The sequence below is a fragment of the Eubalaena glacialis genome, chromosome 3, assembly GCF_028564815.1.
Source record: "Eubalaena glacialis isolate mEubGla1 chromosome 3, mEubGla1.1.hap2.+ XY, whole genome shotgun sequence".
Taxonomy (NCBI): domain Eukaryota; kingdom Metazoa; phylum Chordata; class Mammalia; order Artiodactyla; family Balaenidae; genus Eubalaena; species Eubalaena glacialis.
This window is the reverse complement of record NC_083718.1, coordinates 18,927,967-18,952,610: the sequence shown is the minus strand read 5'-3', so window position 1 is coordinate 18,952,610 and position 24,644 is coordinate 18,927,967. Positions and strand designations below refer to the sequence as shown.

The 24,644-nt window shown below is 40.3% G+C and overlaps 1 protein-coding gene across 1 annotated transcript in view; it reads left to right on the top strand.

The window, feature by feature from the left end:
• The window catches only part of SLC30A10 (solute carrier family 30 member 10), a 41,459-nt gene that overhangs the window by 1,250 nt on the left and 15,565 nt on the right, over nt 1-24,644 (top strand). The window lies entirely within an intron of this gene.

The following is a 24,644-nucleotide window of genomic DNA, read 5'->3' as shown; positions in this document are numbered from 1 at the left end:
AAAAATATATGTTAAAAGCTTCTTGCAGAAGAGCAATTCCCAGTGCTTTTTAAGGAGTCGTGTAGCATGAACAGACCAGGTCCAAATCATGGTTCTCCTACAGGGCAGCTGTCAAATTACTTCACCTGGCTGTTTACCCACCTGTAATGTGGAGTCAATAAGGACTCAATGGGAATCTAAGTGTCTAGCACTCAATAGGCACTTGGTATAGACTAGTTATTGTTTTTTAAAGAAGCCACAATGCAAGCCTTTGAATTATGTGATCACCCAGTATCACTGAATTCTAATTTCTCATCTGGATTTTAAGAAATTTAAAGATTTTTCTTATTTGATGCTGAAAAGTTTTCTCTCACTAGTCAGGGCATCATATAACTCAGCCCAGGGACCTCAGAGTAAGAGTCTGCATCTTTTATTGTATTCCTCCTGTCTTTCCTGCCGTTGTAAACTTTCTCAGCTGGGAGCAGTCCTTTATTCTATCTTGGTCTAAGTTTTCCTATTGGTAGAATGTATGTTATGAGAATCTCTAAAGTATGTGTTAAGTATAAAAGGGAACAGACAAGAAACTAGAGTCTGTATCTTTATTTGATTTAATGAATCAGTTAGGACCTCATCTTTTGTAAAAGACAATAATTAGTTAACTTGAGATTTTATGCCTTGGTTACATGAGTCATCATGCAAAAATTACTCCTTGAGGTTCCAGATCATAAAATTCACATATTTGATATAGGAAAAAAATATTTACTGCTAAGTATAAGTTTAAGGCAAGGAAGCTGATCAAACCCATGGTTATTGACAATGATAGTGTCAGCATTACTAAACTTGTGTTTTGAGTTCTAGTTTTGTCTTTACTCTAGACATATGATATTTACCTGCATATAGCAAAAGCAATTTAGGCAAAGAGTTTGACTCTTTGACCAACACAAAAATTGGTGGACAGCCATAGTTCTTTTTTTTATAAATTGAATTATTATCAGGTAGATCTTAGTTCAGCCCTTGTTTGGGAAGCAGTACTTTCCAATGTTTATGTCCATGCTCAGATAGCAAGAGACTTAAAGACAAATATTTCACCCTGAACATATGGGTTTCTACTGTCTTAATTCCAGATTATCTATCTTCTCTTGAAGTGTTTGATGCTGTATAGTATTCTACTTTAAATAATTGTAATGATAGGTACTATATACACATATAGATAATGCTTTAAGATTTATGTTCTATGTTTAAATTATTATTTTAGGTACTATACACACATATAGCTAATGCTTTAAGGTCCATGTTCTTATGTTAAAATTATTATTTTGGTAGCTTTTGTATTGCTGAATTCTTCTATTAGAAATTTTAGAGTATTTAAACCCTCCAAGTGATTTTAGGATAGCTGCTTAGCTTCTTAGCATTTATGTCTCGAGTTATGTATTTATCACTTTCACTAAAATATACATTTTGATATCCTTCCCATCACCTAAATAAGCTTAAAGAGTAAATATTTGGCTTAGATACATCTTACTTATTGACATTAACCCAACTATCTCCTAGTGTAAGAAAAAATGTGATTAATCCATACATATTGATTTAAACCAGGAGGTGTAAAATAAGAAGAAAAAATGATTCTTGATTTCAAAAGATTCAACCCAAATTTAGGATAAAGATTTTCTATATATCTAAATTTTAGCTTGAAGCATTTTGAAGTACCTGAAAACTAAAGAACTGTGGTACCTCCTGATTTAGTGATCAGAATCAAATAATCCATCACTTTTTTTGGTGGGATCTGTGGCCAAAGAGAATTTTTTACTTGGCAAGCCTTTAGTCTCTCCCGGTTCTATGGGTCTTTTACACGTTTTGCTTTGTCTGGTGTAGGAATTGACACGAGTTATATTTTATGTCTGAGATCACAGAAGAGAAAGAAATAAGACCACTAATTTATTTTAAATATTAGCAAAACAGACTGTATATACTGTAAAGACTTTAAACCTCTCCGGGACTCATGGAGTGAGATACGTTGAAGAATCAGACAGAGGGAGGCAGAAATTTAAAAAATCACCTGGGAGAACAGAATGTCTGGAAGATTTAGTTGAGACAGGGAGTCTGGAAGCCTTAGATCAGTAGCTAGCCAGTGGGTGTCCATCTCCGACAGGAAAAGGTGATGGTGGAGCAGATTTGGCTAAAGTAAAAAGCAAAATGAAAAAAGTAAAAATTGCAAGCACGAAAGAAAAAAGCAAACAAAATAGGTTTAAAGTCCAAAATTTGGATGGCTATATGCGTGAGTGTATTCGGGGGAAGAGAGTTATAAATGTGTTTGAGGAAGAGGAAGAGGGGTGAAAACAACGTGTCGATTCAGATCCTAGGAAATACGGGGCACCCACTACCTTCTTTCTCCAGATTTAGGGATGAAACTTGCTTTGTTTGCATTTTTCCTACTCCTTGTTTACTTTATTAGATTTACCTTGACTTTCACATTATCTTTTATGTTTGCATTTTCTTTTTGATTATTTTTCAGGCTTGAGTTTTCTTTAAAATTTAATGGACAGAACTCTCTTTGCCCTTGACTTGCATTTGAACAAATACTGTGCTGTACATTGGCTTTTATTTTAAACCAAAGGTAATTTCGTGCAGCTCTGTCCTGGATAGGCTTGCCGTGTACAACAATTTAGATCTAAAATATCTGTTTGTATTTAAAAATTTTTTTTAACAAAATACCTTTCCTGTGTATTTATTAACATTAATTTTGTTTGGTTTCCAAACTGTTTTCTTTCCCTCTCTCTCCCTGTCTTGCTCTTTCTCTCTCTCTCACCACCTTTCTGGCATTACATTTCCCCAGCCAACCTGCTAGAGGCAGTGCCAGCCCAGTAATCAGCAAAGTTTGTTGCCGGGGAGGCTTTTAACAGGCTTCTGATTAGCTGTTCTCACAAGCTTCTCGTTGACTCAGTGCTGTAGACTAATGGGAACATTTTACACGGACAGTCCTGTAGACACTGAAAGTAACTCGCTTTCCTTTTAGAGCAAATTTTATCCAGAGACAAGCAAAGTAGGCAGGGCTCTGAGGGTTTAGGAGAGGCAAGGTAGGTGGGTGGGGGGGTGGAACTGGCTGCCTCTCTCCTGGCAGCAAGTCACGGAGTAAGTCAGAGATCAGAAACTTCACAAGTGAAGGCGGCTTTTCAAACCAGAAAGGGGAAGAAGGCTTTCTAGATATTGGTTCCCTGAGTACTTTTTCTACTTCAGAGGCAGGATTGGAATGATTGGGCGTTTGCAATAATTATTAAACAGTTTTAGGAAGCATGATGCTTATTCCCAGAAGGTGTTACTTTCTCGTTTGTCCATATCTGACACTCACTGTTGTTTTCCAAGCGTTTTGAACAGTTCACTTCCACAGGAGCACTCAGTGGTAAGTATACACACACCCACCACAGATCACAGCATCTATTCCAGAGCAGGTGCTCTTATGTCTCTTCTGTACATTCATGCCAGCTTGCGTACCCCCTCACCTCTCTTGCTGCCCAGGGACCGGGTTCTGGGTCAGTTATAGGAAACGAGTAAGAAAGATTAAAGGAAGACTGAAAAATAGGTGCCGTTTCATGGTTTTTAAAAAAAAAAAAAAAAATTATTTTTTTCTGGCTGCTTTGGGTCTTCATTGCTGCGTGCAGGCTTTCTCTAGTTGCGGCAAGTGGGGGCTACTCTTTGTTGCAGTGCACAGGCTTCTCACTGCAGTGGCTTCTCTTGTTGTGGAGCACGGGCTCTAGGTGTGCGGGCTTCAGTAGTTGTGGCACGTGGGCTCAGTAGTTGTGGCTCGTGGGCTCTAGAGCGCAGGCTCAGCAGTTGTGGCTCATGGGTTCAGTAGTTGTGGCTCACGGGCCCTAGGCACACGGGCTTCAGTAGTTGTGGCATGCGGGCTCTCGAGTGCAGGCTCAGTAGTTGTGGCGCACGGGCTTAGTTGCTCCGTGCCATGTGGGATTTTCCTGGACCAGGGATCGAACCTGTGTCCCCTGCATTGGCAGGCGGATTCTTAACCACTGAGCCACCAGGGAAGTCCCTGTTTCATGTTTGTGAAATAAATTCAACCGAAGAAAAAAAAGGAAGATAAAGAAACCAGCTCCCTGTTCTCAGCCATGTTTTTCTAATATGCAGAGGCCACTCTGTCTGACACCTGAGTTAAATCTTAATGAAAACCAAGTCTTTCTTGACATCTGTGAGTTGTCAGGTGCTGTGAAAGTCTAGGGAGAATAATCACAGCAGCATATCACATACGTTTGGAGCATTATATGTTTTGTGAAATGATTAGCGAGAAAGAATACTTGCTATTTCTACTTTTTCAGATAAGAAAACAGAAACAGAGTCAGGACCACAATCATGCAGCGAGTTAATGGTAGAGGACAAAGACTTAGAAGGTTTAATTATAAAACCTACTCTGCTTGACCAAAGAAAGAAAGAAAAAAAAACCATGGACAGTGAAAACTTATTTGGAAATAATCACAAAATTGCATGTCAAAAAGTGCAAATTAATACACCACAAATTGATCCTAATTCCAGTAGCTAAATGACCTCCAGAAAGTTACTTCAACTTATTAAACCTCAGTTTCTTTATCTGTAAAGTGGGGAATTATCTATCTCCTAAGGATGTTGGGAGGATGAAAGGATATAGCGTGTATAAACTGCTCAACATGGCACTTGGTGGTGGTGGTTGGTCGTGATTGCCCAAGGGCTGAAGGGACAAGAAGAAAGGAAATGTTAGTAAGATCCCTCTGTGGACAGGTCCTTGCCTACTCCACATCCACGGACCGGCAGCTGACCTCATCCCGGGCCAACACACACAACGGTTTTCTGTTGGTCATACGTATGGTCCATACAGATCCGTCGCCATTCCTGGAAAACCTCACAAAGCACATGTCTTCCTGATGACAGGTTAGTAGCATCTTTAGTGGGGTGACCCAGCAGGAGCAGCGACTGTAACAGGAAAATACAGGTTCTGGAGCTTCTTCCCTCTTTCACTGGGTCTGACCCTGGAGAAGACATTATGAGCCTCACCTCAGGTATCATTACACCTATTTTAAAGAATCTCCATGCTTTTCTTTTGATAAATAATAATACCTTCACGATGCATTATTTTTCAAAGGGCTCTCGTAAATGTTGCATTCCTCATCTTCAGTGCTCAAGATAGCACTTTGTAGAAGGGCATTACTTGTATTTTTCAACTGTTAACATTATATATTTTAAACTGTTGTAATGGTATTAACATGTCAACATATCACTCATTAAAATAATGCAAATGTAGCTCGTATTTCCAAGTCACATATTTACCAGTTACGAATGAAGAAACCGAGACATGAAGTGTTTTTTTTTTTAAATAATTTTGACAAATCTTGATGTTTTCAACATTTAGATTTTTTTTTTAATTATTTATTTATTTATTTTTGGCTGTGTTGGGTCTTTGTTTCTGTGCGAGGGCTTTCTCTAGTTGCGGCGAGCGGGGGCCACTCTTCATCGCGGTGCGCGGGCCTCTCACTATCGTGGCCTCTTTTGTTGCGGAGCACAGGCTCCAGATGCGCAGGCTCAGTAGTTGTGGCTCACGGGCCCAGCCGCTCCGCGGCATGTGGGATCCTCCCAGACCAGGGCTCGAACCTGTGTCCCCTGCACTAGCAGGCAGATTCTCAACCACTGCGCCACCAGGGAAGCCCCTGAAGTGTTTTATAGTTAACACAAAATTGATGTTAGAACCAAGACTTTGCATTTCCACACCTCTTTTCTGCCGTAAGATGGTTTGCCTTTTAAATGTTCTGCAGTTCTGCCTGGTTAGATACTCCTATTTTCCTTACTGAGAGGCTTAATTTTCCAGGAAAGTGGGGTAAAAGTAAGCTTATTATTATTTTTTTCTTTTGGTCAGATGCTTACAAGATATAAAGAATATATTTGTTATTTTTTGCCTCCTTCTTGCTCTTTTGTGGAGACAGTAGTCATTGAGATTTATATAAAACATTGTATATAACTCCCTCTGATGATTATGACATAGACTAGTTTTGTCATCATTTTTTATAAGAGGCAATGATATCTAGAGACTCCTTTTTCCTAGAAGAATGTCTTCCAACATCTGTGTCATGCTATTTATTGTCTGCATCTGAGAAGGTGTCTGGAGAGAATTTTGAGGGAAGTGATTTTCGATGAACTATATCTGTGGTCTTGTTCTTTATCTGCCTTGACAACACTATAAATGTATCAGCCCAATAGACATTGGAAAAAAGAAAGATGATCCTTGACTCAGGCCAATGAGAACTAGAGGTTGACTCCTTATAGGAGAGCAACCAGGAAGTCAGGTTGAAGGAGGAACTGCCTGGACAGACCACCTGTTTTCTGTCGAATTCTTAACCTGAAGAAACCACCATGAGATTTTGCAGGAGAGAAAATAGGGGAGCCGGTAACCAGATCTATTGCTCCTGACCAGAGTTGATTGATGACATTGTTGGGACTTTATGGGGCCAATAAGTAATGTCTACTCATGAGTCTAGAGCTAACTGAGAACTAAGGGATCAAAGATAGTCAAATGGCGATTAAAATTGTAGCTCTGTTTTTGAAAAAACTGAATTGGAAGATAGACCTTGGATGTCCCAAAATGCTTCCTAATATTATACTTATCTCAGCAGTAAACATACCCATCTTCTTTGGGGCCAAGCTCAACAACGGGGGGCACAGAGTTGGACCCAGGAGCAGAGAGAATGGACACTCCGAGGACAGGTAGTTCAAAGTGTAAAGCACGGGAGGGGCTGAGCCAAGCTTATTCCTTTTACTAAGCCCACCAATGAGAGAAGACCTTCCCACCCCAGGAGTGACTTCTCACATGGAGGTTGGAGAGGGAATGAAGGGGTCAGTAAGAGCCTACGTGGTGGTCCCCTCATGGAAACACAAGACCAGAGGAATGATCTCCTCCCAATACTCTCCAGCTTTATGTGTTCTTCACTGGGGGCTCCCCTTGAAGAGCTAGGTAGACAGTTATCAGGATAGTATTGCTGTCAGTATTCACAAGGCCTGCATCCCCTACAATAACCACTGTTTCCTTTGGGTATTTTCCTTGTGACCAGTGTTAAGCAATTTTGATACCCATCCCCTCAACGACTAAAATGGATTAGAACAGAAAGTATATTAGTTAAATGAACTCTGAGGCCCCCAAAAATGTTCATTATTGCTCATTAGAGATTACATAGTGACATGAAATGATAACATCAAGATAGTCTAATAATTCAATGTCAGTAACATAAAAATGCCCCAAATTTAAATAACATGAATCCCCTGTTAATATCAAATTATAAGGGAAAAATTAAAATTCAAAATTAAATATATTTGACCTTATGACTTTCTATCTGAAGAAATCAAAGCCCCTGATTATTAACTTAAAGTCCAGATCAAAGATAAATCAAAACGAAATCACAAAACACCAAATCTTCCTCAGTTTGGGAACTTCCTCTGAGTTCAATCTCAGGCCTGGTAGAGTCATGATCCCTTCAGGAGTTTTAGTCTGGATTGTTTTCCACTGGAATAGATGGCATTCCTTCAGGACATCCAAGGTTGGATAAGTTCACCGCCTTTTAAAGATCTTTTCTTTGTCTTTGGTGTTCTTCAGTTTTGCTACAATATTTCCAGATGTGAATTTCTTTTTATTTATCCTCCCTGAGAATTGTCACGTTTCCCAAATCTAAGCATTTATAGCTTTTATAAATTCTGGAAGATTTTCAGATATGATCTTTTCTAGTTTTGCCTCTGCCCCATTTCTCCTTCTGCAACACTAATTAGATAATTCTAGATCTTCTCACACTGTCCTCCATGTTTTGTAAACTGTTTTTCATATTTTCTACTTTTTGTTGTTCTGTGTTGCATTCTAGGTAGTCTAGGTAGTTCTTTAGAGGTACCTGCACTTATTCAGAAATTGACATTGGTGCAATGTGTGTATATAGTTCTATGGCATTTTACCACATGTGTAGATTTGTGTAACCACTACCAAAATCAAGGTGCAGAATGAATACATCACCACAAATTTATCCCCCGTGCTACCCTTTTATAATCATACCCATCATTCCATATCCTCACTCCCCATCTCTATGCCCTCGAAACCACTCTTTCCATATTTATAATCTTCTAATTTCAGGAATGCTATATAAATGGAATCATACATATGTGACCTTTGAAATTGGCTTTTTCCTTTCAGTATAATGCCCTTAAGATCCATCCCAGTTGTTCTGTGTATCAGTAGTTTGTTTCTTTTTACTGGTGACTATTCGATGGTATGAAGGTAGTTGGGTGTATTTTTTTAGACTCTCTGCCAATCTTATGCCTTTTAATTGGTATATTTAGACCATTTACATTTAAGGGGTGTGGCGCTCCCATGCCCTCTCTGAGTGCACCACCATCCCAGCATCCCGATGTGTTCAAGGACCTGGAAGCTCCTGTTCATTTTCCCACCTATTTTCTCTCTGTTGCTCAGATAGGGAACTTTCTGTTATTCTATCCTCAAGTTCACTGATTTTTTTCTCTATCTTCTCCACTCTGCCGTTGAGCCTATTCATGGAGGTTTTTTCGGTCATGTTGCACAGCATGTGGGATTTTAGCTTCCTGACCAGGGATCGAACCCAGGCCCTCGGCAGTGAGAGCATGGAGTCCTAACCACTGGACTGCCAGGGAATTCCTCATTGAATTTTAAAATTTTGGTTATTGTATTTTTCAGTCTTAAAATTTCCATTTGATTCTTCTTTATATCTTCTATTTCTTTGCTGAGACTTTCTATTTTTTGATTTCTTTCAATTGTGTTTGCAATTGCTTGTGGAAGTATTTTTATAATAGCTACTTTAAAGTCCTCATCAGATAATTCTAACATCTGTGTCATCTCAGCACTGGTGACCTTTCTCACTTAAGTTGAGATTTCCCTGGTTTTTGGTATGATGAAAGATTTTCAAACGAATCCTGGACATTTGGGGTATTACGAGACTGTGGATCTTATTTAAATTTTCTGTTTGAGCAGGCCTTCTCTGACATGGTGCTGGTGGGAGGAGGGAGGTGCTGCTTTGTTATTGTAAGATGGGAGTGGAAATTCAGGTTTCCCACTTGGAGTCTGTTGACCCCCTGAGGAAGAGGGGTACTTCATCACTGCTGGGCAGGACTGGGAGTTCAGGCTCCCCACCAGGCCTTCACTGATAACACCCTGGCTAGTAGGAGTAGGGGTGCCTTGTATTGAGTTTTCAATTTCAACTAATATATTTTTCATTTATAGCACCTTGATCTTTACTTATATTTTCTTTACCTTCCTTTATTCCTGTATATTAAATATACTCAGTTTATATTCTGTAGCTGATATTCTCAACATCTGCAACTTTTGAATGTCTGATTCTGCTGTTTATTATTTTCCCTGCCTCTCTCAAAGTGGTTTCCTTCTTCATGTTTTGTGTGTTTCATAATTTTTTATTGTGAACTCATGATCAATGGAACTTTCTTTGAGGGAATTCTTTGAGGAATAGATTGTAAGTACATTTTTCCACAGAAGATTTGCATTTCTTTTCATTGGGTCCCTGAAGCCATTACCAACTTGTGAGCACTTTAAAAATTCTTTGCTTGAGGACTATTATTATTATTATTATTATTGTGAGAGTTTAGACTTCATTCCCACATGAAGGCCACAGTACCATTCCAACTTCCCATAGGGGATGTTTTTCTCTCCACCCAAAACCAAGGCTGAAACATGCAAGTTTTCATGCTGTCTCCTTTGAGGTAGTGAGTTTTTGTTTATTTTATCATTTGTTTTGTTTTGATTCAAACTTTCACCAAAAGATTTAACTTTATGAGGGGAAGCTCTGATCTCATCTTGCATGGATCTAACTTTTGTCTCTTATGCCATACCTGATCACGTGGCTATTAAAATCCAAGGCTAGAGCGTTTGTCTTTTATTGGACAGATATCCTTAAGTCGGATTCTGGCTTCAACTCACCTTTCTGGATTTGGGATTTCACTTCATTTCTGGCCTCTAAGTATTTTCTTAATTTCCTGCCACACTTTTTGAAGAGTCCAAAAAGTTTGACAGAACCACGTAATATTATCCCAGAGCTAGAGCACTTAATAGAGGTAAACTTATGTTCCCAGAACTCAGCACTTAGTATGAGCCAGGCCCTCATTACTACTTACAAGGATCATAGCAGAGGCTCAAGGATGTCAGAGGAAAGGGTGACTGACAGATGGAGTCTTCTTGGTTTCTGCCTCTCTAAGATGTGGGTTGGTATGTGCCAACAGACTTGGCTCTGCTGGCACAGACCTCACAACAGGAGGTTAATAATGATACCAAGATTTTTGTATCTGGTAAACCCACTGCATCCTTTTTCAGGGAGCGACATTTAAAATATTCCCTGCCTACTTGCAGAGTTTAGAAATTTGCAGCAATGACATCCTAGGCTCCAGATTTTATTTGTGGCACTTTTCCTTCCTAGTCAGTGTGTGTGTGTGTGTGTGTGTGTGTGTGTGTGTATGAGAGAGAGAGAGAAGGAAGGAAGGAAGGAAGGAAGGAAGGAAGGGAGGGAGGGAAGGAGGGAGGGAGGGAGGAGGGAGGGAGGAAGGGAGGGGTGAGGGAGGGAGGGATGGGAGAAGGAGGGAGAGAGGGAGGGAGGAGGTGGGGGAGGGAGGGGGGAGCGAGGGAGGGGCGGAGTGAGGGAGGGAAGGGAGGGAGGGAGGAAGGGAGGAAGGAAGGAATGCAAATAAGCAAACTCCTGAATTCCATTTCCATGTTGAGTGCCTATTCCTGCTCTGTCTACACTGACTCTCCTGTGAGTGGGCTCTTATTAATCCTGTGCTCTGTCTACACTGACTCTCCTGTGAGTGGGCTCTTATTAATCCTGTGCTCTGTCTACACTGACTCTCCTGTGAGTGGGCTCTTATTAATCCTGTGCTCTGTCTACACTGACTCTCCTGTGAGTGGGCTCTTATTAATCCTGTGCTCTGTCTACACTGACTCTCCTGTGAGTGGGCTCTTATTAATCCTGTGCCTCAGGGATTTGCTGCTGTCTCCAGCTGCAGAGCTGCTTAGGCCTGTGACTCCTGCCTCCTGAGGAAGCCTCTCCCTCACTCCCATGTTTGTTTCAGCCTGAGGGTCAGTCTCTGTGGATTTCTGAGCTGAAGCTGTTTTGAAATATTGGAAGCTCATCCTGTTGTTCCTGCTCCTGCTTTCCGACCCTCCAGAGATTGTCTGCCCACAGGCTTTGACTGTTGCAGACCTTGCGGAGTGGATCATCCTGCTGAATCTTCTGAAGTGTAGGAGGGGCTTCTAGTGTTTTCCTTCCTCTTGTGCTCTTCTCTCAGGAAGGCTCAGCTGAGTTGTTCATGGTTTCATGGCTTAATAAGTTCTTAAAGTTGTTCTCTTTCCTTCTCTACCCCACATAAGGCTAGTGTTTTTGTTGGACTTTTTTCTGTTTACTTGGTCCTTGTTTTCTGGGCCAGACATTTATTTTTCCAACATAGATTTTTTTTCTTATCACAGTGAGGGAAATGAATTCAGTGTTTATGGATCTGCCAAAAGCAACTGTTGTCCAAACAGATCTCGTCAACTCTCACCTCTCTGAGTTGGATCATCTCACTTGAAAAGCATTTTCCAAATAAACCAAAAGTCTAAGTCAGGCCTGGGCTCACACTATTATGTTCTTGCCTGATCCCCTTCAGTACATCTCATCCTCCTTTCCCCTGACCTTGGTGTCCTAGCTCTGTCTGTTCTGGACCTGTCCAACATGACACAGGCAAACCGCCACATCCACGATAACTGTTTTGCTTTGAAGGACATCTAATAACACCTTAAATATTCTATGCTAATCTTCCTGGCTTCTCCTCTCAAATAGCTCCAAATTGTGTAGAAGCTTTGGTATAGCTCTGCCAGTCTTTACATGGTGGTTCCCTGTTCCGGTTACTGTGTAACAAACCACCACAAATAGTGGCGTAAAACAGTAAAACAACAATCGTCTGATGATACTCAGGATTCTCCGGGCCAGAAATGGGAAAGCACATAGTGGGAACAGCTTGTCTGCTCCAAGACGTCTGAGGCCTCGGCTGGGAAGATTCAATGGCTGGGGGTAGCGAGGTGATGGTGAGAGGCTGCATCATCATATGTCTGGCTCCTGGGCTGGGAGGGCTCAATGTCTAGGACTGCTCACTGGACCCCTACACATGCCCTTGCTGTGGGGCTTGGTTTCCTCACACAGCATGGCCTCAGGACATCGTCCACAGTGGGTTAGGTTTCAAACATGAGTGTTCCATCAAACAAGGTAGACACCTCAATGCCTTTTCTGGCCCAACCTCAGATTGTATGGGTTACAAGCAAGTGACAAGATGGAAGGAGAATCAAGCCCTCAGACCCACTTCTGGATAGAAGCATCAAGGTCTCCCTGTGGAATAGGAGATATGGTTGTGGGCATCTTTGGAAAAAACTGTCTGCACAGTCTGCCCTCTGGCTATAGTTCACATCATTTCCACATACAAAATCATTCATTGCTCCCCAAACCCCTACAGTCTCATCCCATAGGGCGTCAGCTTCATGTTTAGGATCTTGTCATCTTACACAGGGCCAGGGCAAATGAGGCTCCTCAGGTGCAGCTCCTTAAGTCTTCTCCCCTCCATCCCCACCCTGAAGATCTGTGAACTAAAGAAACAAAGAAAGGGCCTGCGTTCCGCATCCCCAGCATATGACAATGGGGCAGATGTGGGACAATTGCTGTATTCCCCAGTTGCTTTTATTTCAGATGGTATCATAGCTTTAAGAGGATGCCTTTTTTGTTAAGACTATTGACTCTCTTTTTAAATTTTTTAAAAATTTATTTTATTGAAGTATAGTTGATTTACAGTATTGTGTTAATTGCTACTGTACAGCAAAGTGATTCAGTTATACATATATTTACATTCTTTTTCATATTGTTTTCCATTATGGTTTATCACAGGATATTGAATATAGTTCCCTGTGCTATACAGTGGGGCCTTGTTTATCCATCCTATATATAATAGTTTGCATCTGCTAATCCCCAACTCCCAATCCATCCCTCCCCTCCACCCCTTGGCAACCCTAAGTCTGTTCTAAGAGGATGACTTTTAATAGGTCCCTGCATCTGGTTCCCTCTGGGGGTGGTGAGGTGCATTCCTAGATGCCAGTCAGCCATCTGAAATCTTGCTTCCTATCTCTGAAAGATATCTTTGGTTCCCAGTTCCCAGTCTGATCTAATCTAATCCCCTCTTTAAGTATATTTAGATAGATGTGCATCTCCTTTTCTTTTCTGCATTTGTCTAGCCTGAAGAAAACTCTCTCTTCCTGTGGTGCAATGTCCTTGTTTTTGAGAGCAAACTACTCTCTCTCTCACTTCGCACAGTAAGACTGAAGCACATAGTAAAAAAACAGTCTTAAAAACTCATGCTCTCAAAGGCCTATTAAAACATCTATGACAGCAGCCATTCTTATGTAGGCAATAAGCTGCTTTGATTTGCCAAGGTCAAAATGCTGCCTGGCTCACACTTACTGGAGACCTAAAACTTAACAGCGCCTGCTCTGGCCTCACCAGAAGCCTCAATCTCCATGTGTTAGTTTGGCCTCTAGACTCTCACCTTTACCCTTCTCAAGGTTCCTGCCAACTCACCAGTATGTTAGGGCTTTAGGGACTAATTAAGAATACCCCTTTCTCACTCTCCTAGGTTTGGAAGCAATTGATAGGTAAGAGACAGATGATAGTTGAACATAACACCAACTTTATTATAGGTATGACATATTACAGGATATGGCTTAGATGTGTAGCAGCGAAGAGCTTTTTAATAGTTCATCCCAGAATTAAACTCACCCGCCCAGTTCCAGACCTCCCTCCACGGGACAGATCCTGATGGTTAGTTTCCCTCATGTCTAGGATTGCAGGTCTCTGAGGGAAGGCAAATCTGAAAAAGACAGGCCAGAAGAGGTTATCTGGGTATGCGCCACTCTTTCTCCCATGCTTACTAACCCAGGCAGTTATCCTGCCTCTGGGAAAAGGCGGGCAAGTGACAGGAAGTGGGCAGGAATGTTACTCCCGGGAGGTGCCCTTGTGGGGAATGTGAAGCTTGGGGAATAGAGGGTCTCCTTAAAACAAACAAAAAACCGTCAGCTGGAAGGATCCAACCTGTAGACTATCTGTCGGTGACCTACTTACCTTGATGGGAAGAAGCATATTTGGTAAGGAAGTTCTGAGACATGTCCAACCTGAAGTCACCAGATACCTATATCTTGATCCCTCCTCCACCCATTCCCACACTATCAGCAGACTTGGAGCTAAGTGCCCCACTCAAAGGTGCTTAATAAATAGCAAAGACCCAATGCGGGAACACACAAATATACTACAGAGAAAAAGTGAGAAAGGAACCAGCAAAAAGGCAGATGAAAAATACATGGAAGAATAATAACCCAGGTGACAGAAGTTGTTTTCAGCTAAAACAATGAACATGAACTGTCAGAACTCAGGGGGAGAAATGGAAGATTAAAAAATATTACAGAAATGAAAAACCATTTTGGAAGCAGTGAGACGTAGAATAAGCACTATGGAAAGCAATAGATGATGTGGAAGGCAAGCTTGAGAAACTGACCAAGGAATTTAAGGCAATTAGGAGGAAGATAATAGATATGAACAACAAACAATAGAGGTACTTCATGTACATACTAGGTGTTTCCTAAGGTAGAAAGCAGACAGATGTATCAGAAAAAAATATTCAAAGATATAATAGAAGAATTTATTCTGAAATATTCTAAAGGAAGATAAGAAAATGTGCAAAACAAAATGGAAAATTGATATGGAGCAATCAATGCATACATTTTGTGAAAGTTTCTGAATATCAGGCAAAAGAAAGACTCCCATAGGCATCCAGGCAGAAAACAAACTCATCTACAAGGAGCAAATGTCAGGCTGGATTCAGATTTCTTTACAACAATATGCAGTGCCAATGCCAGTGAATCAATGTCTACATAGTCCTGAGAGATAAAGTAAAGCATGAACCTAAGAATTGTATACCCATCTAAGTTTTGTTCATTTATAAAAGCAACATAAAGACCATATATATACATATCCATCCCAAGAACACTTGAAAAAAACCACTAAATGATCTGGTCAACTAAAATATGAATGAAGATGAGTTCAGAAATTCAAAAGCCATGGTATGAAAAGACTCTTAGTAAGCATTAAGCCAATTGAAATATAAAACTAAAGCTAATACAATGGAGCAAATATAATCTTTTTAACAGAAGGTGCTGGAAGAACTGGACCATCACATGCAAAAATAAATAAATCTAGACACAGACCTTATACCTTTCACTGAAATTATCTCAAAGTGCATCAGAGACCTAAATGTAAATTGCATAACTATAAAACTCCTAGAAGATAACATAGGAGAAAACCTAGATGACCTGATGTATGGTGATGATTTTTTAGATACAACACCAAAGACACATTCCATGAAAGAATTGATAAGCTAGACTTCATTAAAATAAAAATCTCTGCTGTGCAACAGACAAGAGAATGAGAAGACAGGTCACAGACTGGAAAAAAATATCTGCAGAAGTCACAGCTGATAAATGACTGTTAGATAAAATATACAAAGAACTTTTAAAACTCAACAATAAGAAAACAACTAATCATATTAAAAATAAGCCAAAGACCTTAACACACATCATCAAAGAAGATAAACACATGGCACATAAGCATGCTTCACATGTACACCTATTAGAATCTCTAAACTATGGAACACTGACAACACCAAATGCTGGTGAGGATGTAGAGCAACATGAACCGTACAACATTGCTGATGGGAATGCAAAATGATTACAGCCACTGTGTGAAACAGTTTGGAAGTTTTTAACAAAACTAAACTTACTCTTAACCATACGATCCAGCAATCATGCTCCTTAGTATTTACCCAAAGGAGCTGAAAATTTATGTCCACACAAAAACCTACACATGGATGTTTATAGCAGCTTTACTCATAGTTATCAATACTGAAAAGCAACTATGATGTTCTTCAGTAGATGAATGGATTCATGAACTGTACCTCCAGACAATGGAATATTATTCAGTACTGAAAAGAAATGAGCTATTAAGCCATGAAAAGACATAGAAGAACCTTAAATGTATATAACTAAGTGAAAGAAGTCAATCTGAAAAGGCAACATACACTGTGATTCCAATTATATAACATTCTGGAAAAGGCAAAACTGTGGATATAATAAAAATATCAGTGGTTCCCAAGGGTTGGTATTGGGGGAGAGTGATGATTAGGCAGAGCACAGAGGATTTTTAGGGCAGTGAAAATACTCTGTTTGATATAATGGTGGATAAATGTCATTAAACATTTGTCCAAAACCATAGAATGTTCAATACTAAAGGTGAACCATAATGTAAAATATGGACTTCGGGTAATTATGATGTGTCAATGTAGATTCATTACTTGTAACAAATGTACCACTCCGGCAGGGGATTTTGATAATTGGAGAGTCTATTATCTCCAATAATAGGTTGGGGCAGGTGATATGTGGGAAATCTCTGTACCTTCTGTTCAATTTTTCTGTGAATCTAAGACTGCTCTATGAAAATTGTTTTAATTAAAAAAAAATGTATCACCTAATTAAAAAAAAAACTAAAGCTAAATCACTTTCAGAATTCTATGTACAGAATAGAATGTAAATTATTTAGATACTAATGAGACTACCATCAGAAAAAATTATTAAAATGAAACCATCCCACCCCAAAATTTTACAGAACTTATGGGCTAGCGATATTAGAAGCCTAGGGAAATGGAACTCTCATACTTTTCTTTTTTTAATAAAAGGAAAAAATAAAATTGTCTTTATTTGCAGATGATATGATTGTCTACCTAGAAAATATTGGGAAATCTATGAAACAACTATAAGAACTAATAAGTGAATTTAGCAAGGTCAGAGGATAGCAGGTTAATATAACAGAATCAATTACATTTTTATACACTAGCAACAAACAATCAGAAATTAATACAAAGGCAATCTCATGAATTTTTGACAGAAGTATAAATTTGTACAATATTTTTGGGTGGCATTTGGAGGTGGCTATAAACAGTTTTAAATGCCCATACTTTTTGACTCAGTATTTCTAGGAATTTACACTCCAAAAATGAGCAATGAAAAATGTACAAGGATTTTTACTACAGAGTGTTTACATAAACAATCACAATAATGACCACAATGATGACAAAATACAAGTGGATAAAAAAGAAAACTAAATATCCATCAGTAGATATGAGGGTTGCTTAAATAAACTACATACATCTCTACTATGAAATAGCATAAGCAGGTAGAAAGAATGAGGTAATCATATGAGAACTTTCCAGGATAATGATATAATAAAATTATGTGATGAACTCTAGAGGATCAACATTTGAGATTTTTTTTTCATGAAACTGTTGCCATTGTCCACATGATACACTTGGTGGCAGAGTCAATATTTAAAGTCAAGTCTGCTTATTTCTGAAGTTCATAATATCATTTAACTCTTCCTAGCTGGAAAAACTTGAATAAGTTATTGACTTTTCCAACCTCAGTTTTCTCAGGATAGATAATGTCAGAAAAGACATGGGAACGTGTCTGAAGGGCACCCGTGAAGTTCTAGCTGCCATCATGCCTCCGATGTCCCAGCTCCATTTCGTTATATGACTCCACTGAAAATGGAAGGCACCATCTACAGGGCAGGATGAGCTGGACACTTGTTCATAATGTTTCACATAATTTCCTCTGCAGAAAAGAACTTAGTTTGTTCTGAGTGCTTTGCTTACCTCACATTTTTAAAAGTATAGCCATCTTTGCCATCTATATGACATTCTGGAAAATGCAAATATATGGAGACAGGAAAAAGATGACTGGATGCCAGGGGTTAAGGAAGAGGGAGGGCTGAATAGGTGTTGTACAGAGGATTCTTAGGGCAGTGAAACTAGTCTGTGTGATACTTTAATGGTGGATACATGTCATTATATGTTTGTCCAAATCCATAGAACATACAAGACCAAGAGTGAACCCCAATGTAAACTATGGACTCTGGGTTACAATGATCTGTCAATGTAGTTTTATCAGTTACAACTAGTGTACCATGCTGGTGCTGGATGTTGATAATGGGGGATGTGTATGGGAGAAGGTTATATGGAAGCACTGTACTTTGTGATCAGTTTTGCTGTGAACCTAAAACTGTTTCAAAAAATAAAGTCTACTTTAAAAAAAAGTTTAGCCATGCAGTGGATACTCAAATTCCTCCAGAGATCAGGTAGCTAATACAAAGAGTAAAAGCAGGTCAGCCTTAAGAAACATTTTTGTACTGCATGGCTTTCTTTTCTTTCATGCTTCCCTTTTTGATAGAGACATGGCTCCAAGAAACATCTCACTTTCCTCGTGCCTCTCTGATTTCAGGTCTTACCCCTCTCCCCTTGCTTACTAAGTTCTAGCCATCCCAGCCATCTTTTACTCCACGAAACATCCCACTCATTTCTCTGCTGTAGGGATTTTGCACTTCTGGGCTCTGCCTGGAATGCTCTTCCCAGTTCTTCTCAGGGCTGGCTTCTGCTGTCATTTAGGTTTCAGCTTAATTTTCATCTCTTTGGAGAGGGCTTCCATGACCATCCCATCTAAAGTAGTTCCACAGCTATTCCATAGTACCAAACTGTTTGAAGGCCACTGGAGTAGACAATTTATTTTCAAAATAGCCTTTATCACTACCTGACAACTCCCTTCCTCCCTCCCGCCCTCCCTTCTCTTCTTCCTTCCTTTTCTTTCTCTCTCCCTCTCTCCCACTTTCTTTTATTCTTTAGTTCATTCTTTCTTTTAATTTCCTGTTATCTCCTCTAGAATGTAGGATCTACAAGAGCAGGGTCCTTGTCTCTTATTCTCAGCTATATCCTTTCTTAGATCAGTGCCTAGAATATGGCAAATGTTCACTAAACATCTGTTGACTGACCAATGGCTCTCACTCCCCTGATTGATCAGTGGCTTCCTATTTCCCTAAGATTGAGTCCCAAATCCTTTACCTGGCTTAGGAAACTTTCAATAATCTGTCCTTTGCCACCCAAAGCCTCATCTCCTTCCACTCTACCACTCCAAACTCCATTCTCCAGGCCTTGGCTCATGCCATTCCCTCCTCCTTCTGGAGCCCTCTGTGCATTGGGGATATGGAAACCAGTGAGACAGACATGGTCTCTACCTCCCACATGGGCAGTAACACCCAATTACCACAGCATAGACACAGAGGAGAGGGGAGCCTAGGACTGAGTGCTGGGATGCTGCACTATTTAGAGATTTAGAGAAGAGATGGAGGAACTATCAATGAGATATAAGGGAAACCAAGAGGGTACATTGTTCAGTGGTCAAATGGAGAGTGTCCAAGAAGGAAAGCAAGGTCTTTATCAACAAATGTTGCTGAGAATTCCAGCAAGATGAGGATAGAAAACCAATGGATTCAAGAATTAGGAGGCCATGAGTAACTTTGACAAAGCCTTTCCAGTGGCCTGGTGGAGATGGAGATGGGATTGGAGTCAGTGGCAGAGAGAATGGAATTTGAGGAAATAAAGACTGTCACAATTTTTCAAGTTTTTCCTCTGGAGGGAGGAAGAGAATGAAGCAGAAATAATTTTTCCAGCACTGGGGAAGAATCGAAGTGAGGAAAGGTCATATTTATTTTGCCATTTTTTTTTTAAGGCTTAAATTTATATTTCTCATGTGTCTTGAATGTGCAGAAGGCGAGAAACCATTCTTAGCACTTTATAATAGGCATGGGTTCTTGGCCAACTATTGACCGGAAGTATCTGCTTGCAAGTGACAAAAATCCAACTTATATTTGCTTGAGCAAAAAGGGAAAATGTATTGGTTCACATAGTCAAGTTGGAACCAGAGACTTAAATTCCATTAGTGATTCTCATTTCTTTCTGTTTCCTTTCCTACTGCAGATTGAAGGGTATTGGAAAGCAAGCAGCGGGAAACATAATTACCAGGGGCTCTGAGTCACACCCTCACTGCTTAGTAACCAGACAAGGAATGGAAACCCTTTCTTTCCCAGATCCATTCTGAAAATTCCAAGAGAAGAACTCTGGCCCATCTTGGATTAAGTGCCCATCCCTTGAGTCAAGCACTGTGACTAATGGATGAGGAACTATGATTGGCTCAGCCTCCATTACATGCCCATGTCTGTGTCAAAGAGGACAGGGTATCTTATGAGAAGGAAGCAGGGAGGGAGTTCCAGACAACCTAAAACCTTAGCTGACCTATTTCAATTGCTGGTTGTTACAAATATAGTACTTGCTTTCTAGAACTCATGTTGATTATGGATCCATGGCTTCATAATTACAATAACAATGCCTTTTATTTGTCTATGTATTTGTACCTTCATTATCTTATTTGATGTTTAGAACATCAAATATGCATTAAGTAGTATGACGTTCTTATTTCCACTTACAGATTAGGAAACTAAAGCTCAGAAATTTAGTGACTGGTTTAAGTTGTACAATAATTTAGTGTTGGAGGCCGAGAATCTTAGTTTCCCTCTAGACTTTATTTCAATACTCGACACAACCTCTCATTTTGCAATGGTAATAAAGTTATGTCTCCCAGTCCTGTTACTCTGATTCTCTTTATTCTTCTACCATGTAATAACAGAAGATAAGGTCATGATGGACGAAGAAGGATAGCAATGATAGCTGAGAAGTTTGAAGTTGTATATTCATAAAATATTTTATTTTAAATATTTTAATATTCATAAAATATTTCACTAATCAATATTTTACATTCATAATACATTAATCAATAGTTAATTAGTCCTAAGCTAATTAGATTATTTGAACAAAGGGGGAATAGATGATCTTATAAAACCTAGGGTAATAGAAATAACTGTGAAGGGGATTCTACAATGTTACTTACTAGAAGTCAACAAGTCTGGGAATGATGATGGCCAGAAGTTAAGGAAAGGAGCCACTATTTGTTGATTATCTACTCAAGGTGCCATGCAGGGCCCTCCACTATGCTATCCTTTTTGATTCCCATCACCATTGTGTGAAAGAGTGATGTCTCTATCTCCAGATTATAGATGAGAACATAGACCACAGTATAGTGTAAACATAGCTTTTAAATACACTGGGAAACCAAAAATTCTGTGTGACTCACTTTATTGTGATATTCGCTTCATTGGGCTTCATTGGGGTCGTCTGGAACCGAACCCACAATATCTCTGAAGTCTTCCTGTACTTATTTTATGGGGCTGTTGTGAGGATGAAATGAGATAATGACTATAAAGTACTCAACACAAGGGCTAGGCAGAGAGTCAGAACTCAATAACCAAAAGCTCCCAATCCTGGGCAGATATCTGGAGAAAACCATAATTCAAAAAGATACATGCACCCCAATGTTCATTGCAGCACTATTTACAATAGCCAAGACATGGAAGCAACCTAAATGTCCATCAACAGAGGAATGGATAAAGAAGATGTGGTACATATATACAATGGAATATCACTCAGTCATAAAGAAGAATGAAATAATGTCATTTGCAGCAACATGGATGGACCTAGAGATTGGCATACTGAGTGAAGTCAGAGAAAGAGAAATATCATATGATATTGCTTATATGTGGAATTTAAAAAAATGGTACAAATGAACTTTACAAAACAGAAATAGAGTTACAGATGTAGAAAACAAACTTATAGTTATCAGGGGGTTGGGGGGGAGGGATAAACTGGGAGATTGGAATTGACATATACACACTACTATATATAAAATAGATAACTAATAAGGACCTACTGTATAGCACAGGGAACTCTACTTAATACTCTTTAATGGCCTATATGGGAAAAGAATCTAAAAAAAAAAAGAGTGGATATATGTATATGTATAACTGATTCACTTGCTATGCGCCTGAGACTAACACAACATTGTAAATCAACTATACTCCATTAAAAATTTAAAAAAAAAAGCTACCGAAACCTCATAATTCATAGTAACTATAAGATGCGGTCTAAATTTTTGGCAATTAACTTAGATTATATATGTATAACCTATATACATATAGATGTGTATGTATACATACACACACACACAAACTATATGTCTATTTACACACAACTATATATATATGTACACCCAGCGATATGTATGTATATACATATACACACAACTATATATATCAGACCATTTTCCTTAAGTGCTTTTGGTTGACATCCTTAGTCTTTAGACTTTCTTGAAGTCAGGAACTAGGCGCTGGGCAGGGCACTAGGCTTCCTCAGCCGCTGGCTTTCTAGTTCCACTGACTGCCCTCCCGGGGCAATGACATAATTCTTCTTATATGCCTTTGGTTAGCAGAATGACTGGGCAACAGGCACAAGTGATATATTTTTGCTGCTCTCAGGTTTTTCTTGCAGTTGTGAATGGCAGAGAAATGCAATCAGCGGGGACTGTGTTAGCGCTGTCAAGTGATCTCCAAAAGGCCTTTCTCTCTTATTTTCATTGCTTGGCTTTCTGTCGTAGGTTACATGTCTCAGGGGTTTCGTAGTCTGCAGTACTGGGGCACAGCTTCTTCTTGTATTAGAGTGTGTCATCTGTGGCTCAATAGCAATTTTGTTACACATGCTGTATTACTAATACTAATACTAATCATGTGGCCCTCTGGACCACTTCGTTCTTCCCTTCTCTTGCCCACTCTCTTCTTCATCCCACACCTTCTTTTTCTTCCTGTTTGCTTTTTTTTTTTTTTTTAAATAAGCAGTTAACATTTATTGAGTGCTTACTATTATAATCTGTTACAATAGCACTGTTATAATCACTTTACACCTATTAACCCCTTCAATCCACACAACCTTATGAGAGGGCACTATTATTATCCTCATTTTACAGTAGTGAAAACAGGCCCAGACAATTAAGGAACTTGTGCAAGACCATTCAGCCTCAAAACTTTCATCAGCCTGTATCTCTTTACTGCTTTTTAGTTTTTGGTCATTTTAATACTAATTTTTGAAGAAGACTTTATTTATTGATTTATTTTTGAAATAATGGTGGTGTGTGTTTTTTTTTTAATTTTATTTTTGGCCGCGCCGTGGGGCATGCGGGATCTTAGATCCCTGACCAGTGCTCGAACCCGTGTCCCCTGCATTGGTAGCACGGAGTCTTAACCACTGGACCTCCAGGGAAGTCCCTAGAGAAGACTTTAAATGATCAATTTCCTCAAGTTCTCAGTGTAGGGATATTTTCCTGGAGGTGGGAAGGGAACGCATCACAGGTTCCCAGAATTTCGAGGATCATCTGGTATAAGGTGGAACCCTCAGATCCAAGAAGTTTTTGCATGCTTGTTAAGGACCCTCGGGGACCATTAAAAGACAAGATCATGCTTTACAAGGCTAAGGCAATGAATGGGACTAGAATTAGAATGTTCCCTGAATGGATTCTGTGTCTATTTTGGAGTGAGACATTTTTATTCATCTCCAAGCCAAAAGCAGATGTGTTTTCTTAGTAATGGTTAAAGTTCAGGGGTTGGGGATGGGGGAGGGAGAAGAGAGATCATCAGACGTCACCCTCAGATCTTTTTCGGAATGAGACAAGAGTATAAAACTAAAACAAACCAATAAAGAAACCTGCAAGGTTCCCCCACCCCGCTCCCTGAACTGACCAAGAGCAAACACTCATCTTCAAGGACCTGGATCCTTGATTTTTCCCCGAGTCCTGGAGACAGTCCTTTTCTGGGTAACATTTACTTGGAACACAGCCTGTTGTCAACAGAAAGGCTCTATTTGGAATAAGCCTTCACGTAGGTCAGTCACCGAACTCTATCAGGTCATTCTGGGAGGGACCCATGGGGGTGAGGAGAATATTCTCTCCAATGGAGAACGGAGACAAGTACACAGAGGAGGCCAGCCTTGTCTTCTTTGGTGGCCAAGGGACCTGCACCTATGGCAGAGAAACTGCATTTCTGAGAGCTGGGAGGGGGTGCCAGGCTCACAGAAGTGTGATCTGAGCTCTCCCCCAGGGCTGCCTGCAGTTCACCTCTGGAAGGCGACCTTGTGAGCCAAGTTCCTAAAGGCGGCCAGGGATGATGCTGGGCCATGAGGGGGTGACAGAAGCGAGAGTGTGCCCTTTATGAAGGCTGTGAGCAAGAAAAGAGGATAAAATAGCTATACCACGTGTGGTGGTGGAGTGGGAGCGCCAAGTGAGCAATCAGCTCAAACTTCGCAAAATGCAAGGCAGGAAGCACCCGGAAGGGCAGGGTGGGACGGGTCGGTGCTCCCTGCTTAGTAGGGGATCTGTAATAAATCGGCGTCTGGGCACGTACGCGAAGGTGTTCACGTCCACCACTGCGAACACACCCCGCAGCAGTCAAGGTCCTTATCACTAAAAGCCAACAGTCACGGCCCGGATGACCGGAGGGACTGGAGAAAAGGGGTCGTCGGGTGAACACCGCTTGTGTTTAGGGGGTGTCTGTGACGAGTGCCATCCAGGCACGCCCCCTCTTTTCGGCAGCTCCCCTCTCTGCCCACTGCCGTCCTTAGAAGGACAGACACTGGCCCGTGGCCACGTGCCAAGGGAGGCCGAGCCGCGAGGGAGGGGCAGGGGTCGGGGAGGCGGCGAAAGGTCCCTTAGATACGGCCGCCCGGCCCTTCCTTTAGAC